General features: G+C 36.7%; 1 pseudogene across 1 annotated transcript; it reads right to left on the minus strand.

Annotated features, from left to right (window-relative positions):
• Positions 1–5,690: 5,690 nt before the first annotated feature.
• On the minus strand, positions 5,691–19,140 carry LOC306843486 (allantoicase-like; annotated as a pseudogene). The gene is made up of 13 exons: positions 19,028–19,140; positions 18,305–18,424; positions 18,143–18,222; positions 17,927–18,047; positions 17,007–17,157; positions 16,610–16,683; positions 16,422–16,530; positions 16,007–16,134; positions 15,786–15,911; positions 14,546–14,623; positions 9,904–9,956; positions 6,633–6,740; positions 5,691–5,952 (listed from the first exon to the last, which is right to left on the minus strand). The product of its transcript is annotated as an allantoicase-like (transcript).
• Positions 19,141–20,037: the final 897 nt, after the last annotated feature.

Genomic DNA, 20,037 nt, shown 5'->3' on the forward strand with positions numbered 1-20,037 from the left:
GATAGAGAGAATAAATGAGTGCATGTGTTATTTATGTGAGCTGCTTGGAAATGCTGCTTATCCGCTTGCAATACTATAAAGGGGAATGTGGGTTCCACAACACACTGAATAAGATTTGTTGGGGGGAGAGCGAGGGGGAGACACATGGAAGGGTTTTAATGCTAAATTGAGTTAGATAGGGAGCGGCCTGTCGGAGAATGCGTGCAGGATGATGAATTATATATGAAGTTAATCTCAGCATGTCTTGCAACCCTTGATGGCTGCCTGGGGGAAAAATAAGCAAAATGTGGTGGCAGTGGACAAGCCTGACACATTCTCAGCCTCTCCGCTTCACACTCTGCATCCGTAGCACTGGCAGGCCAGGCGACGGCATCTAATGAACAGGGGCAAGGATGGATGGCCAACCTGCACACACTGTGGGAGACGGCAAGCCTGTGATATGCATCTGTGATGGGTTTGGGTAAAGCAGAGGAGTTTTGGTCATGTGTGGTCTAGGTCTGCCCTGACATGCTACACTTTAAAACACAAGCTTCCCACCCACAATGAAGTTCCTTTACTTTTACAGACCATGATTACTACATAGGCATTTGTAAAAATTATATTATAGATACACTGAAAAAAAAAAACAATACCGTAGAAACAATTTTCACTCAGAAAGCACTAGTAAATTTCACAAACACTTACAAAGAAACAGCAATAACTTTTTTTTTTGGAAGTAGAAAGACCGAAATATGAGTTGCTTGTAAAACACACTCCAATAATCTCCAGTAATCAAGGTTTTATTTACAACTTCAAAAGATCATTTTTTACAGTGAAACCAAAAACGAAAAAGAGAATATTGAGAATTGGAAGATGGGCATTATATTTCTTTAAATATAAATAACAAATATTTTTACAATATACACTACCGTTCAAAATTTTGGATTTGTAAATGTTTCTGAAATAAGTCTGTTACGCTCAACAAGGCTGTATTTATTTGATCAAAAATACATGGTAATGTGAAATATTGTTAAAAAAAAATTAAAATAACTATTTTCTGTTATATATATTAAAACATTTATTTTGATCAATCAAAATACACTGCTGAAAAATAGTATTAATTTCTTTAAAAAACTAAAATAAATAAAATGTAAAAATACTGACACCAAACTTTTGAGCACTTTTTAAATTACATATATTTTTATTTTATATTTTTATTCTGTTTTTACTGCAAAAATTAGAAGCTTTTGTATTAAAGCTTGTATTAAGAAAACAATCAAAAACACTGAGATTATTTTTAACAACTCCACTATAAATAAAACAAAGATTAAAGGAATATGTTTTTTTTTCTACTTCAAATTTTCATGTTAAACTCAATCTGTTAATTGCCATGTCTTTGTAACTGTTTGTGAAATTTACTAGCAATTTCAGAATGAAAAATGTTTCCACACCAGACACAAGATTATAAAGGAAGAATTAATTAAAAAAAATTATAAATAAATAAATTCCCTTACATTTGCAGGCTCATATAAAAATGCATTAAGATTATGTCTGAAACCATTTCTTTCTAACAATTTATAATCAAAGAAAGAACTAGCTTTCTGACCCGTTCAAAGTCACTGCACTCTTGACAGTATTTATAACGTAATGTCAGGGAGATCTACCACATATTAACGACATCCAACTCTATAATCAACAGCAGATATACACACATGCATACAGACCTCTGATTTACAGTGGTAAAACCTCAATGAGAGTGAAGGGCATCATCATGTGCACTCTGTGATATACCAGGGCACGCAAAACCATGACACGTGGAGCCACGACACCATCCAAGTGTGTGCGTGTGAATTTATGACATTCCGTGATGACTGAACGCACCTTCTTCGTTCGTCGTCAATCAGCTAGTTTTATGAGTGATATCAGCAGACTGGCAGTGTCACAGTAAATTGGCGGGTCAGTGCTCAAATAGCTGATGGCTGCTGAAGGGGAGACAGTGCACCAAGAGCCGAGTTTCCTGTGCTCTCGGCCCACAACAAAGAGAATCTCATAAAAGTGTGGGAGGCGTGTGGTGTTGTTCAGGTGGAAAGTAGTAACTCAGCATGGGATGTCACTGTTAACCCAGAAGTAGTAGGGCAGCCATAAATCCGCTTTGTTATAAACGAATAAATTAATGTGAAGAAGATGTGACATTTTTATTGGGGGAGGTTTCATTGGAGTGGACTGCTGTCTCTTTTACAGGGCAGAAGATTCTGGACCACATGTGAAATATAGGGAATTACGAGATTTGGCTTTTTACAAAGACTCTTTAGGAAAACAGAGTACGAAGATAATATAATTGTACAATTTAGAACATCAGGGAGTCAAGTTGCAATATAAGTTAATACAATCAAATTAAAAAATACAATCAAAGCTAAAGTTAAAAATCTAAAGGTGTCATTGTACATCCTACATTAAAAGTAATAAGTAATTTAAAGAACTATATGACTCTGTATCAATAATGATTATTTTAACAGCTTTGCAATATAAACATTATGAAGTCTATAAATACTGGAAAAAGCCAACCATTTAGAAAATTAATGTATGAAACATTAACACTACTGAAAATAGTTACAAAAATGGCTAACTATATTACAGCTATATTTCATGGTAATGTTTTTTTTTATATAAATAATTATTTTTTCTATATAAATATAATATTTTTATATAATTATATAAATTATAATTCAATCAGAATCATAGTTTTCTGGCACACAAAAAAATTGAGTTTTGAAATGAATGAACATTTAAATCTGAATAAGGTTAAAAATATAGTGCCTTGCTTCAATTGATCAATCATTGGATTAAAATGAAACAAACATAAACTGGAAAATATAAATCTGCACACTTGGGGTGATTCTGGAGACAGACCTTAGTTTCAGTAGTCATGTCAAAGCAGTAACTAAATCAGCATACTATCATCTCAAAAATATTGCAAGAATTAGATGTTTTGTTTCCAATCAAGACTTGGAGAAACTTGTTCATGCCTTTATCACCAGCAGGGTGGACTATTGTAATGGTCTCCTCACCGGCCTTCCCAAGAAGACCATTAGACAACTGCAGCTCATCCAGAACGCTGCTGCCAGGATTCTGACTAGAACCAGAAAATCTGAGCATATCACACCAGTCCTCAGGTCCTTACACTGGCTTCCAGTTACATTTAGGATTGATTTTAAAGTACTTTTACTCGTTTATAAGTCACTCAATGGCCTAGGACCTAAATATATTGCTGATATGCTCACTGAATATAAACCAAACAGACCACTCAGATCATTAGGATCGAGTCAGTTAGAAATACCAAGGGTTCACACAAAACAAGGGGAGTCTGTGTTTAGCTATTATACGGCCCGCAGTTGGAACCAGCTTCCAGAAGAGATCAGATGTGCTAAAACATTAGCCACATTTAAATCAAGACTCAAAACTCATCTGTTTAACTGTGCATTTGTTGAATGAGCACTGTGCTATATGTCCGAACTGACTGCAATACATTTTATGTATAATCATTTTCTTTAAATTTATTTTAAATCATTTTTTATATCATTTTAAAATTCCTTGTTTTTATTATTTTTATTTCCATGTTTTTATTGATTTTAATGTCTATTTCACTTTCTTTTATGTAAAGCACTTTGAATTACCACTGTGTATGAAATGTGCTATATAAATAAACTTGCCTTGCCTTGCCTTGCCTAGTCAAGTTTGCATTATCAGTCTAGAGGAAGGCCACATGATTAAAATGTGGCTTACTAATATATTTTTGTGATTTTTCTAATCTGAATTAGGTTACAACACCAAATTTGAATTGATAAATTTACACAAACATATATTCTCTACATATAACTGACTTGAAGACATAGGTGTGCCATATGTTCTAAAAAAAATTATCATTCAGTACAATTCAGACATATAGTAAGATATAAAATGAAACATGAAATCTTAAAGTAGAGCAACTGAAATAGCATTTTTTATTTATTTTTATTTTTTTTTAAAGTACAGTGTATATGACGGGTCTCAGTCAACATGGTGAACATCAACAGCTCTTGACACTGTAGAAAACTGTGGAGGTGACCCTCATGTCTGCCTCTTACTGCGTCAATCAGTCATAAAGGAAGTTCAGTGCTTTTTAATCTTTTACAGACTCTTTTTGTTTGTTTGTGAGTGGCAGCGCATGTGAAAGATTCAGTTGCGTAGGACAGGTTGAGTACCATCAAAGCAAAGCTACACAAAAACTCTTAGAGGGCATATGCAAGAGATGTTCTCATCTCGATTGCAAGCCTGAAATATTTCATATATTTATTCCATGTGACAGCAAGGCACTGGGTTATAATCGTATATTCTATATGTGATGCCATGGACAGTATACTGATTCAAAACACAAAGCACAAACCATGTTTACCCCAGCTGACACTTAAATGATACAAAGTTAAAGGAATATTCTGGGTTCAGTTTAAAGGATAGTTTGCCCAAAAAATTCAATTCTGTCATTAATTACTCTCATACCGTTCTAAACCTGTAAGACTTCCGTTCATCTAAGGAATACGAATTAAGATATTTTTGATGAAATCTGAGAGATTGCTGATCCTGCATAGACAGCAACACATCTGACACGAGAGAAAAGTAAATATTCTAGAAGAAATTAGACTATTTTAACCATGTCCTCACTACCTTTCTGGGCCTTGCACGTGGTAGATAGGTTGCTGTCTATGCAGGGTCAAAAAAGCTCTCAGATTTCATAAAAAATTTCTTAATTTCTGTTCCAAAGTTTATTTTTGGGTGAACTATCCCTTTAAACTCAACGAACAGTTTTTGTGGAATAAAATTGATTATACAAGAATAATTAATCTCCAATTTTCCTTCCTTTTCTTAAAAAAGGCAAAAATCTGGATTACAATGATACACTTACATTAGAAATGGAGTTAATCCATAAATGCTAAAATACTCACTGTTTCAATAGCATAGCCACCAGACATAAACATATTGCATGCAAACATGATTTTACACTGTAAAAAGTTATAAGTTGACTTAACTTGACAACTCACTTAACTTATTTTTTAAAATGATTATTTACTTAATAATTTTAAGGCAACGGGTTTCCTGTGTTAAAAAAATAAATAAACATTTTTGAACCCTTTAACTGATATTTAAACAACATTACAACTTAATTCATAAGTTTAAACAGAAGAATTAATCTAAATGCTTTTATAATATTATAAGCTTCACATTTTTGCTTTTAACCCCTACAAAAATTGGCCTCATTTACTTTCATTAGGCCTAAGCATTCACGGTATCCTCAATTTTGGATTTTTTTAGGAAAACAATGGAATATAAAATTTAACTAATCAACAAAAAATTATCATCACAAATTAGCTTAAGGAAGCTTAAATTGTTCCAAACCCGAAATATTCCTTTGAACACCCATGAACACATCAGTATCAGATGTTCAACTTCAAACAGCATCCATATGTTCAAACATCAATGATTCAACAGACTAACCCAATAATAAACTATCTGTACTTTTACAACCACCAGTCCTAGAGTCAGTTTTTACAGTATGGCTCTGTTTGTGAATAATGGGGTCTGGCCTAAACAAGTACCTCGCATAATGCGAAACGTCAGAGATTAACCAGCCCTGTCGACATCAACATTGTGCTCTAAACAAACGACAACAGTGTCGCTCATGAGTACACGTTCTCCTCCTGTGGTACAGGGGGGCCCAACAGTGTAGTGAAGCGCATTCGTCTGGCTGCTCTAAGTCCTTTGTATCCCAGATTCTTAATGACTCCAGGAGGAGTGAGGTGAGTAATGAGCAACTGGGTGTTTGATGAACAGCAGAGTAATTCTGTAAGCCGCCGCATCGAGGCCCAGAGGAATTGAGAGCGGGGCGCAGCTGAGGCTGTCGGCAGCCGCTGACAGGCCCTGAGGTTGATTAAAGTTGACCTTGATCGTGAAGTGAAGAAGAGGGAGAGAGAAAGAAAGGGAGAGAAGCATCGCGTGTGGCTGTAACCCCAGCTGGCCGTCCGGCAATCACCAGAAAACAGCGGCCGTTGCGCGAGGAGTAATTGCAATGGAAAAGACTAAAGGAAATCAATGAAGACCAATCGATAGCAATTTGATTTTTTTTATTGCTAATTTCTTTTGATGAAGGGGGGGGGGGGGGGTCTGAGATTGATCAAGTGCATCTGTACTGTATCGGCAGACTTTGTTATTCATTGAGGAGAAATACCCAGCTGACTGACTGATGAATCGGCTGAGATCATTAAGTGTGAATAAATGCTTGTGATGAACACAAAATGAGCTTGACGGTTAACCTTGATGTGGATTTTACTTATGTAAATACAGAAAAGTTGGGGGGAACTATTGCATCCTGTGAGGAGAAATAAAGTGCATTTGAAGGCCAAGACTCATCGACTAGGTCTAAAATCCCTAAATGCTTTATTAGTATACACACAGTTCTGTCAAATCAATGCCTCAAAAGTTAAAACAACTTATGTTTAATTTAAAACAATAAAAAAAAAAAAACAGTTTTCAACAGATACACAGGGAAATGTTGATTCACTGAATCAACAGGGCAGTTTGTTTTTGATAATCTGCTGCGTTTCATGAAATTATAAACATACCTCTGTTGCTTAACAGATCCTGAGCTGCTTTGCTGTTGTTGATTATGGTGATATGTGCGATGTGTGAGGTGGCAGAAATCCATTGGCTCTATTTTCACATCCTGACACCTGAGTGAGAGGCAAAGAAACACCAACAATTACTTATCATTCTAAATCAAACAACAGTGTTCATTTTTCTTTATTTCCATCCAAATTCATGTACACTATCATTCATAAGTTTGGGATCGATGAGGTTTTTCAATGCTGTGGAAAGTATCTTATGCTCACCAAGGCTGCCTTTATTTATCAAAAAACAGCAATACTGTGAAATATAATTACAATTCAAAATAACTGTTCTCTGTTTTACTATATTTTAAAATGTAATTTTTTTCCTGGAATGGCAAAACTGAATTTCCAGCAGCTGTTACTCCAGTCTTCAGTGTCACATGATCCTTCAGAAATCATTCTAATGTGCTGATTTAGCACTTTAAAAAAAAACTTATTATTATCAGTTATGTTAAACAGTCATGTTAGTTAATATTTTTGTGGAAAACGTGAAATTTTTCAAAATTCTTGAATTTAGAATTTATTTGAAATATAAATCTTTTGTAACACAATAAATGTCTTAACTGTCACTTTTGGTCAGTTCAGTGTGCCTTTGCTGAATAAAGGAAATTTCTTTAAAAAACAAATAACTGACCCCAAGCAGTGTGCATCTAAGTGGTTCTTAAAGTGGTCATATGCATTGCTAAAAACATTATTTTGTGTATTAGGTGTAATGCAATGTGTTTATATGGTTTAAGGTTCAAAAGACATTATTTTTCACATAATGTATATTATTGTTGCTCCTCTATGCTCCACCTTTCTGAAACGTGTTGATTTTTACAAAGCTCATCGTTCTGAGAAGCGAGGCGTGCTCTGATTGGCCAGCTATCCAGTGCGTTGTGATTGGCCGAATACCTCAAGCGTAAGACGTATATGTTACACCCCTTACCGTATTGTGATGCCATGTCCCGGGACGACGAGACAAAAAAAGTAAAACACATTATAAATGAGGCATTGGTTGCATCCAGTGGGGACATAATTACTGATTATAATGACTTATACTGTCTTTTTATGCGTCGCGTTGCGTTGCATCGCGCCATGTAAACATTACCGTGTCTGCATTTGTGATCGGAGAAACAACAAACAACAACAAGCACTAACGTTACTCTACACTGCTCAAAACTCACGTTTGAATAGTAAGTGGCTGTGAGTCAGAAGCGCCAGACTGTTCTTGCAAAGTTGGAATTGCCCCACTTTATAGAAACAGCTTTTGTTCACTGGCTGGCTGCCAGGAAATAGTCCTCCGTAAAATGTGCTGCACACACACTAATATTTGGGTTGAATTGTTCTGGAACAGTGTTGTAAATACAACTTAACCACTGATTTGTAGTTGTGTCCTCTTTTGGAAGTCCAAACAAAGTAGTTTCACCTTTCTTTGCATATATATTTGGGCGGTGTTTTGCAAATCTTCCCACACAGTGACGTAGACGTGGGGCCATGTTTAAATGAGCCGTTTTAGGAGGGCGTGGTCAAGTCTTAACTTTTATAAAGAATATCTCTTTGGTTTTGAGACTTTAGTCTGTGCAACTTCAAAGATCTTATATATGCACAAACAGCTTGTAACACTCTAAAAAGAAAGGAAAACTTGAAATCTCATCATATGACCCCTTATTTTGTTTTCTATTTTACCTATTTTACTGATTACTTTAGAATCTGACTGCTGAGTAGCACTGGTTATTCTGCCTCTATGAGGTTGCTAGAAGGTAAAAGAGCTCCTCTCAGTTTTTGTCATGGCATTTTCTGTCACACTGCTCCTATCAGTACTTCAGACTCTGGCTGTTAAAAGATAAAATAATCTTACACACTCCTTAATAACCACAAGCAAGCAATCAGAACCTGGAAAACATCTTTATCTCTGTGCTTTCTAAGAATATCAGTTAGATAGCATGTTATTTTCTTTGCACTGAAGAGTTCAGAGAGGCACCTAATCGACAAGCAGATCCACCTCAAGTGACCCTCTTTGGGTAGCTCTGCGGTCTTATCCGGCGATCTCTGGCGGTGGATGCGCTGTCCTACGAAGAAAGGCCATTAATCAGTGTTACTTCAGTCCGCTGACACTCTCTCGCTCACTCATTCAGACTCGTACAACCAGCTCCATGCCCTCTTCTGCCGTTCTTCAACAATGAACGGACTCAATGAGCCTGTCAATCACCGTTAAAGCCCAGCCCCCCCATGAGTGTCACCTGGAAAGGTATCCACAGCCACTGAATTGACTTCTTTAAACCTCTCAGCTCAAAAACAGCTTTAATTTCCAGCATCTAAATTGTACTTGAGGATAAACTTTGAAAAAGGGGCCTCATTTCCTCAACAGCAGGTGTTTGAAATGCAATTTGGCCCAAGCAGGAGGAAGAGATGTTTGACCTCTGCTGCCACGCTGACTCTGGCTGCAGTCCCAGTAAAGTGGCACTGACACTGATGCTGACGGGTTGCTGAATATGTGAGTGAGTTTAATAGGAATCTCAAGCCCAGCAACACACCGTGTCAATCACGAGCCGGTATGAGGTGCATTTAGAGCTCTGACACAGGATGACACGTGTAAGGGAGTCAAATCCACTTCCCCAAGGTTACATTAAGAGCATATATCGCCAAAGGTCATTGTTTAATATATAGACTGCGATCCGGACAACCACAATATGCACAACCACGACTTTACAACGTCCCTCAATGGATCCATCTTACAAACTGTCTTTTCAGTACACCAAAAAATGTAAATGTCCAAACATCCATCAGAAAAAGCACTGATTTGCATTGCCTTTGGAAATAGCAGTGCAGTCTGAGCGGAGCTGTAAAAAAAAAAACAATTCACTGTATGACCCAAACAATCGTCTGTCTGATCTGGTTATGATGAGATGAATGATTTATGGTAGTCTCCACACCCCACATAAAATAAAAGAGTGCGAGAAATACTAAAAGCGAGACTGAGAAAGACTCTGGCAAGGTTGAGAGGACTCCCTGTAAGTGCTGAATTAATTTATGACTCTATCTGAGCTTGAGCAGAGCTAAAATATTCGCTCCGCAGCACTGATTGTCTTGCCTACTGTCTGAGGCAGCGTCTACGAGCCTGCGAATTAGCATCAGTGCTTAAAGGTGTTCACACACACACACTCGGCCCGTTAGCAGGTTTCTACCCCCCGAATAGTGGAGACAGGGAGTTTTGGAGACTTGTTTCTGCTGCTTGGCTGCTCACATCTCAGGCTTGGCAATGAACTTGGAGTCCGTGGAGTCTGGCCGATTTGCAGACTACATGAAAAAGAATTTGGGATTTAAAGACTCGGCATGTTCGCACACAAGTGAAACCGCAATTTTGCTGGACAAATATGTAAGGGATAATGTACAGTCAGTTGGAAATGATCACAAAATGAATCCCTGAGGGAGTTTATTGTGTGTTAGTGACCAGTTGAATGTAAATTATCCCTTTAATTATACAGCTACTTCCCACATAAATTATGAAATACATACCCACATTAAAAAAAAATCACTATTACTATTACTACATATTACACAATATGTAATATTGACTTAAAATATGTTATTGTAAGCTACTACTAAGACAAATAGTCCTTGAGATAACACATAGAAACACCCATAACAACAAAACACTGCAACAATAATCTGCAATCCAACAAAATATATTTAGCCACAGTTCTCTTGCCAGCTTTTTGGTCTTCCAAGAGAAAGTTTTAATTGCTTTATTTGGAGACTCCTAAACTTTCAGTCATCTTAAATCATGTTTAATGGCCAATAATTGTGTATATTACAATTGTTTTTAGTCAGTTGCTAATTGTATTACAGTTGATAGTTGTTTTATTACAGTTGATAGTTGTACCAACTGCTTTGAGTTGCAAGATGGCGCTAATGAGCTATTCGTGAATGTATATGGAACTGTATTTTGCCATGACCAATGGTGAAATGTACAATTTATTCATCACTATATGCTCAATGCAGCAAATTAAGTATTCCAGAGAGATGTGCATTCAAAAGTTTAGGGTCTGAAAGAGTTGTTTATTTATTTATGGAAAGACATCTCCAAGGATGCATAAAATTTATCAAAAGTGACACTGAAGACTTTTCATTGTTACAGATTCACGTTCTGTTCTTTTGAATTTTCTATTTGTCCAAGAATCATGAAAAATAAACATCACGGATTTCACAAAAATATTAAGCAGCACTGTTTTCAACATTGATTATAGTAATAAATGTTTCTTGAGCACCAAATCAGCATGATTTGTAATGCATAAAGATTTCTGAAAGAAAGACTGGAGTAATGGCTGCTGAAAATTCAGCTTGGCCATCAAAGGAATAAATTACATTTCAAAATACATTCAAATATAAAACAATTATTTTAAATTGTAATAATATTTCACAGTTTTTAGTGTATTTTTAGTGTAATCAAAGCCTTGGCATAACAGATTTCTGAGGCCTGTAAGAGATATGCTATATTACCATAAACATATAGCATAATATACAGTCATTAATATACTGTACCTTGACACTGATCAGATTTACTGTGTTAAAATAGAACTTTCCAAGATGAATTTATGCACTCTGTATATCAAATCTATCAGATCTGAGTAAATAAGTGCAATTAACTACAAACAGCAGTCTTAAATTCCCAGCTCTCTCTCTCCCTTTACGTCTTCTTTTTTCTACTTTTCTTAACAAACACCACTTTGGGTTGTTCAGGCACTGATAAGCTAAGCCGTTCCCCAGCGACTCGCCGTGCATTGAATGAGTCTGGTTTCAATACATCCCCTGCCCAGCCGATCAATCACTGGCAAGCACTGCAAACTAATCATTTATTGATGGCACGGCACAGCCATGAATTTCTAATAGCATTCGTCTTATTTAACAGTTCAGATCAAACAGAGAAAATCCAAACATGCTGGAAGGGAAGGGTTAGAAAAAAAGAGTTAATTCCTGAGCATATCCTTCTTTTTGGCAGCCAACCGACAGATATTGATGGAGAGGCCTGCCGAATAAGAGAGGAGGGCAAGGTGGAGGCAGAAAGGGAGTTTGTGTGTGTGTGTGCATGTTTCTGTGTATGTATTAGGGTGCACGTATTACAAATCTGAATTTCATGGAGCGTTTCATATCAGATCAGGGCATCTAGGTGAAATGTTTTTCTCCCTCAGGGTGATGAGAAGTAGATTTACTTTTGTTTTTGTTTTTTACCACTTCATCAATGTGCACTGACTATGTTCGCTAACAGAGCTTTAGGGTTTGAGGTAAAACAATTCCATCGCTGCATGAGAGCAAAGAACACTGAAGACATTGGTGTTTGTTAAAGAAACTGGTGTAAATGATGGTAAAAAATTACCATCATTTACACAGTCATTTCAGACCAATATGCTTTAGAATAGCATTTTTAATGCAGTTCTGGTCCATTTAGCTACAGTTCATATAATTCACCTCACCGTAAGTGTGATTGAGAGACTTTTCGATTCAGAATTTTCTACATTTACAGCCTGTTGGGGCCACTGGATCACACACCGTGCTGCAGAGACACAAAGAGTGACAGACAGAAGAGAGGTTATGCTAAGATAGCAGATGCACACAAGTCTCACATTACCTGTGGGGTCAGAAGAGGTTTGTTGGGCCTCTGTCACCCCCTGCTGGTGAGTACTGGATGAACGGACCATCTGAGTACAGTATGTGGTGACAGTCCAGCAGTTCTGTTCAGGACTGATACAATGTTATGCATAGCATATGTGTTTTATTTAGTCTTAAAATGCTTTTCCAACATATTTGTTAGCCATGTAACATGATTTTGAAATATTTTTGAACGTAAAAATATCCAAAAATTCTAAATATATATTCAAACACACATTACTTCTCATAAATACGTCATATTTTCTCTCAAACAGATTCTATCCAATAAGAAAAAAACACAAATGATATGTCTTCCCTCAGACAGCAATGGGATTAAACTATAAGCAAATGGAGAAAAATAATCTCATATTCATGTTTCAGCTAAAATCTCAGCAATTTCTCGCCGATTTGACAGGATACAAAGCAGTTATTTTAGTATAACTGAGATACTAACATTTTCTTAGTTGATTTTTACAGTTGTTTATAGTTTTTAGTATTTTTCTAATTTCCGTTTTCAGTTTAATGGTAAAGTTTCAGTAATTTAGATGTGTTTTGTCATTTTTAGTTAGTTTTAGTTTTATTTTTCTAAATGTCTATATAGTTTAGACATGTATAAAATGTCTAGTATGTACACACACACACACACACACATATATACATATATATATATATATATATATAATATTACATTACATTTTCAGTTTTAGTTACTTTAAGTTATACCATATTAAAATGAGAAACGTCTGCTTGGCACCTATATTTTATTTCGGTCAACATTTTATTTCAAGTAACAAAAATGGTTGGTTTTAAGATTTTCATTTTAGCTAATAACACTGAGATAGTCTTCATTTCAAAGTCTTTCATTTCAATATACACTGCCCTTCAAAAGTTTGGAAACTCCATAGAAAAGTGGGGTTTTGGACAATATTGGCATCAATCCTTTTTCATTTGTGATAATTTTGCACTGATAAGGGACAACACAAACTATGAAAACATTTTATTACATAAACAGTTTATACATAGAAAAAACTAAAATTTTCGATTCATCAAAATATCCACCATTAGCAGCTATTACATCTCTGCATAATCTGGGCATCCGAGCTGTCAGTTTATTCAAACATTGGCTTGATACTGTATATTACTCCAAGCCTCCTGAAGGATTGCCCAAAGATGATTCACACTGGTTGGACACTTCTTACAGACATCACGGTCCAGTTCCTCCCATAGTAGCTCAATTGGGTTGAGGTCGGGTGACTGGGGAGGCCATTCCATGACAGACATGATGCCAGCTCACTGTTTCCTCTCCCAACAGGATTTGCACAGCTTGGAAGTGTGCTTGGGGTCATGGTCTTGTTGGAAGGTTTAGGAAGGTTGGGGCGCTTCCAAACTTTTGGAGGGCAATGCATTTCTCAACAAATTCTTCCGACACTAAATTATCTTAGATACGATATCCATATTAGCCCTTTACGGACAACAAGTGTCTCATTATTTTTCTCTTAAGGCATTTTCGTTACATTTCACGTTACTTAAATTAAACATATTTGGTATGACAAAAACATGATGAAATCATTTGGAAGGCAACATGTGCACAAACAAACCTTTTTCAACAAAATAGTTGGCGTGGAAAACCAAGTTCTAATATTTCATGATAATAAAAGACACGCAAGATATTTCACATTGACCTTTTCTCAAAGCAAAGTGCTGAGTGTGCAGTTTACCCCCTCTGTCATTTAAGCTCAGTCCAACAAACACTTATCTTCCTCCACAGCAAAGAGCCCTGAGTGTGTGTGTGTGTGTGTGTGAGTGAGTGAGTGTTCATGTGTCTGCATGAGTGAGCATAATATACTGTAATTAATCACAATGCAGTCTGTTTGACTCCAGAGAAATGAGAGATGTCTGATGCTGTCTTGCGTCTCCACATGTCAGGCTGTTCAAGGACATCTAGAACTATGGGCAGATTTTGTTTTGGATATGTCATACGATGCTGAAATCTTAATGTGATTTTTATTGTTTGTAAAAAAATAGTGACATCTCCTCTCACACTGACTCAGATTCAGTTAGAATAAATACCTCATTCATGAAACAACCAGAATTTGAACAGAATTTAAGGTAATTTAATGTAACAGTTTGCAATGGAATGGTTTCATGAACAATCTACATTGAGATTTCTTCTTTATGAATGAGGCCCATTGACTGTATTTTATATGGCTGGGGCTTCATAACTGCACAGAAGGCCTGACCTGATAGCACATGACTCCAGCAGAATCTTTCTCCACCATGCCGACACAATTTGTCCTGCTATGGACCGCTGCCTTAATCTGTGGAGAAACATGACAAAATGATTGGGGGAAAAAACAGCTCACTGGAAAATCTATGCATCTGCAGAAGCTATCTGTGCAATTGCACAGAGTAAATGCCAGCAAGTTTGAAACATGTCATTGAATGTCAAAATCCCACCTTCTTTTTTCACCAACTGTTCCAAGGGATAAGCACGTAGTGTAAGAAACGTCAAAAGAATATGTCAACTGCAACTTTTCATGTAAATAGAGATAAGCTCCAATTTGTTTCTTGACTCAGACATATTTTTTTAAAATCAAAGACCTGTTGATGCATGTTCCTGTATCAGAAAAATGTCAACAAAATATTTTAGAAAATACTGCCCATCAAAGAGGGACACACAAAGCAGGCTTGATATTTTTTAATCTAACTATACAATGTTGTTCCTTTTATAATAACACTTTAGTTGAAAGTTTACAGCATTAAAGATTATAAAAAAGATATATATATATATATATATGGTATTTCTTTATAATTATTTTAAGTATAATATTAATAACGACAATACTTATATTACTACAATTGTATTTTTCAGAGGGGTTTCTATGATGCATGCAAGCAGAACTTTTTAAACGTATGAAAATGGTAGTTGTGAAAATATTATCCTGTCGATAACATTTATTTTAACAATTATTTTCAATGCGACTGTACAGTTTGTGGAGTGTCTTTTATTATGTCCATCACGTTGAGACTGTCTTACAGTCTGCATCTGCTCACATTACTGTTTCAGAAATTTAAATTAATCCAAGCAAACGTTCATTTTAACACTGACAGACAGATACAATATGTATAATATGTATTTTCAAAACTATTTTTATATCTAAAATGTCAGATTTGGCAATATACAAGGCAGACAAAATGAGTGAAGGTTCATTTTATTAGCTATTTTGAGAGTATTTTACTGGTGTTTTCTGAAACATTGGCCTTGACAATAATTCATTTGTATACTGTACCACAGCGAAGGCTATTAGGTATTGTATTGTATATAGTATGTTCTCAGTCTTCAGTGTTGTTAGTAACATTATAGTGTTAATATTTTAAATCACAACAGATGATCTTCATTCTTCTGTAACTGTGTGTTGAAAGTACATGATGGCATTACAGTTCGGAGATTTGCTGAGGGCGAGTCATGTTGTTCGACACCGGACCACCCCAGAGTCTGAGTCTGCTGACCCCTCCGTCGGGAGCTATGACCAGATGCACATGAGTCACAGGCCCACACTGCACCACAGACTCCCCTGAAAACAAATGCCTGTGGTGTGCCTTCAGCTAGATGAGGAAGACTTTGATCACATTTACACAGAACAAAAAGGAATAAAGTTGAAGATGAAGTCAAATGAAATTATCGGATGGGCAAATCATACTTTTTGAGGTGGAAGAAGAATTGTCCACTTGGGGGTTTTGTCAGATCCACACTGGTTACGAATTAAGTTCTTCTCCTCATCTGGGGTCAACCAGCAGGTCTCAATCTTGCAGGAGTCTGGGAAATTTGCTAAGGAAAATAGTTGATTTAAAAAGTCTTAAAAAGTCAGTATGTTGACCCTAAACTTTTAAACAGTATAATGTGTCTCACAATGTGACTATATATCTCACGGTGTAATTTTGTGTTTCTTGTAGTTGTGACTTTATTTCTCATTTTAAACTTTATCTGACAACAAATTTTTTATTTGCTACTCTGAGGCAGAACCAGGCTGCCATACATATACTGTTGTTTCGAATGTAAAACATTTAGACAAAAAAAGCTACAAAACTGAAATAAATATTCAATACTTTTCATACCTTTAAAATGGTTGGTGTCTACATCAATTTTGCTTATGGTGCCAGGATGTCCTAGTCTGAGAATAGCCCACTCAAAGCCTGGCACTTGTAATATGCCTTTCTCCTCCACCTGAACACCAATATATGGGATCAGTGTGGAACAAAACTGATATTTGTGATGTTTCCTAAAATGAAAAGACTGCTTTCACCTTCAAAACTTTGGGCCGATCCAGGCGTCTGGCTGTCTCCTACCCATCACCCATATTGTCTGCCCTTCCTAGACCTTCAGAGAAACACACATTCAGACAATCACAAAGTACTAATCTAGATCTAAAAATCTCTCATGTTAATCCATAATCTTCTCCAAACAGCCATTAAATAGACCATAACTTATTTGTTGGGAAGCGATGTGTAGTATTCTCTCGGGAAGTTATTAAAAATGTCTTAAGTCTAGGAAACAGTCCAGACAGAGTTTTTATGATATGCCTGATTGAGAAAGTCTGTAAAAGTGGTCTGCATTTTAGATGAAAAAACTAAAGTGAACAAAAAAGAGCCATAGTGCCTCTCTAAGATGTTTTTCAACTTGTCAGTCCAAAAAAAGCTCACCAATCATATTGCGTGGGTGACCAAAGTGGGCGTCGCTGTAGCCTACGCATACTCCCCCATTGACCAGGGCAACAAGATCCACTAGGTCTTGACTAGAAACAGTGGACCAGCTTCCCAATGCCATAAACTTTTAGCCTCGCAATGCCGCCATCTGCCAAACATCAATAAAATATTTAAAGCTAAGGTGTCAATTTTTATGTTAAAACGCTTTTTCCATTGTTTCTAGGGAAAACACCTATTTTAACATGCTGAGGCAACTAGATAGGCAACAGCAGGTTGATATATATATATATATATATATATATATATTTATTTATGAAATCATCTTTAAATAATTTATTTACTTTTTTGTAATGCTTCACATCATAGCTTACAGGTTTGTTTCATGGCTTATAACACTTTTAAAAAGACTTTATTTTTTAATTCCTATGTGAAAAATGATTCCAGAAACAAGGCCACTTGCTTTTGAATTCGTTGCACTAGTGTTGGTTTAGGCCAGGACTAACTGTCTGGCCAACCAGTGGCAGGAAGGTCTGGTGGCTAGTGGCACAGAAATCACACACTTCAGCTTAAAGTCAAAGCTACAAATGTTTCAACAATTTATCAAAAGATTCTTGTAACCACCTTAGGCAAGAAATCATCCGCTAAGAAAAATAAGTAAATAAAACACCACATAAAAAAAAAAGTGGAATACATATAAGTACCAGTTTTTAGGTGGTATATAAATAAAATGTTAATATTTTATCATCATTTTACAACCCTTCATTTGTATTCATTTTACAAAACAAATGGCTCTCTAAGACGCTGCTCCGCTGTAGCATCTCTCCCTGGGCCATTTTTTTTTATTATGAATGATCATATTCTCTGTTTTGTCTTTTTTTTTTTTTTTAAATTGCACTGAATGATTCATGGTGTATTACCTGGATATATGTTAAGGCGGATATGGGTAACTGTGTGGGTAGGTGACATTCAGGGTGATTCAGAGTACCCCGGCTTCAGCTTTGTCATCGGGACAAGCTCCTCCCAGCTGTCTGAGCTAAGCTGTTCAACATAAATTCAGAATGAGTTCCCAAAGAAACACAGACTGGAGATTATGTGTATAAAAAAAATCTAGTGCACTGGATGATGGTTTACACCTGTGCCACAGCTTTGAACTGGCTTGGGGAAGATGCCATGCCTGTACGATCTCCTTCAAGAGTCAATGACGGCATCGGATCTGAATTAAATGTGATATTATATATATTGAAGGTAACCTTATTCTTTGGTTCTTAAAGTTCTCTGCACCCATAGATACCCACCAAGACACGCAGCTTGAATGGAGGTGTATGGTGCATAGTTCCCTGTGAAGAAAGATGTGTCCACATCAAAGCCATGAATAATTCCTGGAACTCCTAACTGAATGATGCACCAGTCGTGACCTTTAGCACAAGATGAGAGACACATGCATCTTTCATGAGATCACCGAAATCAGTTGTAAGTACAGACAGAGCACTCTTTGAGATTACAAAACATGCCCTGAAAGCCCGATCCGATGAGGAAGCGTCTCAGTATTGCAGTACATCTTTCTCTCATGCGTTCATTTTACAGATCTTCAGAGAGACTGGATGGATGAGAGAAGGAAGTAGCCTGCAGCTATTCTCCTCTAATTCATCCAGGCTCAATGGAACTAGAGCTCATTAGAGAGAAATGAGAAACACACAGAGCCCTATTTCCCAGTTTAACTCGCTTTGATTTGTGCAGATGGACTAATACCTGGAATTATTTTCCTCCATTTTCCGTATTCAGTAAACGCTGAGGCTATGAATTCTCTCTTAAAAGTTTCAGATCATTATAATTAATACAAAATAATACTAGAAAATGTTCGAACACATGAAGGATTTTAACTTTAAAAGATTTCTAGCAGGGGCAAACCACTCATCCTTTAATGACAATGTTAGAAATTTTTTCATCAATTTCAGTGAGCAAACGCAATCTAAGAATATCAGAATAGCGATATTAATTTCAAATGCTCTATTTTTCACCTTTCCTCCAGCTGTTTCGCATGCAAGGTTGTTGAACTGTAGGACGTGTGGTTGTGGCAGTGCAGTCCTTCTACAATGCTCGTTTTGCCATGTTTGTTGTGATTAGATTTGAAGTGAAGTACTGCTACTCGGAATTCGTGCTCTGCATTTAACCCATCCAACGTGCACACACACAGCAGTGAACACACACACACACACACCATGAACACACACCCGGAGCAGTGGGCAGCCATTTATCCTGCGGTGCCCGGGGAGCAGTTGGGGGTTAATGCATCGCTGGACATTCACTCCCCCCACCTACAATCCCTGCCGGCCCGAGACTCGAACCCGCAACCTTTGGATTACGAGTCCGACTCTCTAATTAGGCCACGACTTCCATTTCAAATCTTTCGAGATTTGAAATGTGATGCCAGTTAAATTGAGCTTTTGTTTAATATTACAAGAATCCACGCTGCAAATTGTAGAGAGAATCGCTAACCCTCATCTATCGCCCTCTCAAAAACAAACTCTTAAAGAGAGCGAAGTCCAGTCTTGATCAACAACTGTCACGTTGAATATTATGAAAGCACAGTTTAATCTCAAAACACAATCGTGGGACGTTTGCAGTAACATAGTTAACGGAAATTTCTACTAGTGTTTATATATTGTTTATATTTTGAATTTATATGACAAGAATCTAACTAATGCTACATTTCTACCATGAACTTCGTATTCTTTTCCCAGCGTCAGCGAGTCTCTGGAAAAATAGCTCCCTCTGTTGAGCAATAACTGGCCTCGCACAATGTTCACGGCCATATAGAGATGGTCTGGCCATATAACACACACGCGCTTATTTTTGCATGCTGCTAACAATTTATCCATTTTATTATACATCAGGTGGGCTATTTCTTTACCATCACACGAAAAACATCTATAAACGGCCGTGCTCAATCATGGTATAATTATCGATTTTGTATCGAACAGATGTAAATCAGGACTAAATTACCACAAGCAGCAGTAGACCAATCCGG

Source organism: Barbus barbus, assembly GCF_936440315.1.
Source record: "Barbus barbus genome assembly, chromosome: 24".
In the NCBI taxonomy this organism is placed as follows: domain Eukaryota; kingdom Metazoa; phylum Chordata; class Actinopteri; order Cypriniformes; family Cyprinidae; genus Barbus; species Barbus barbus.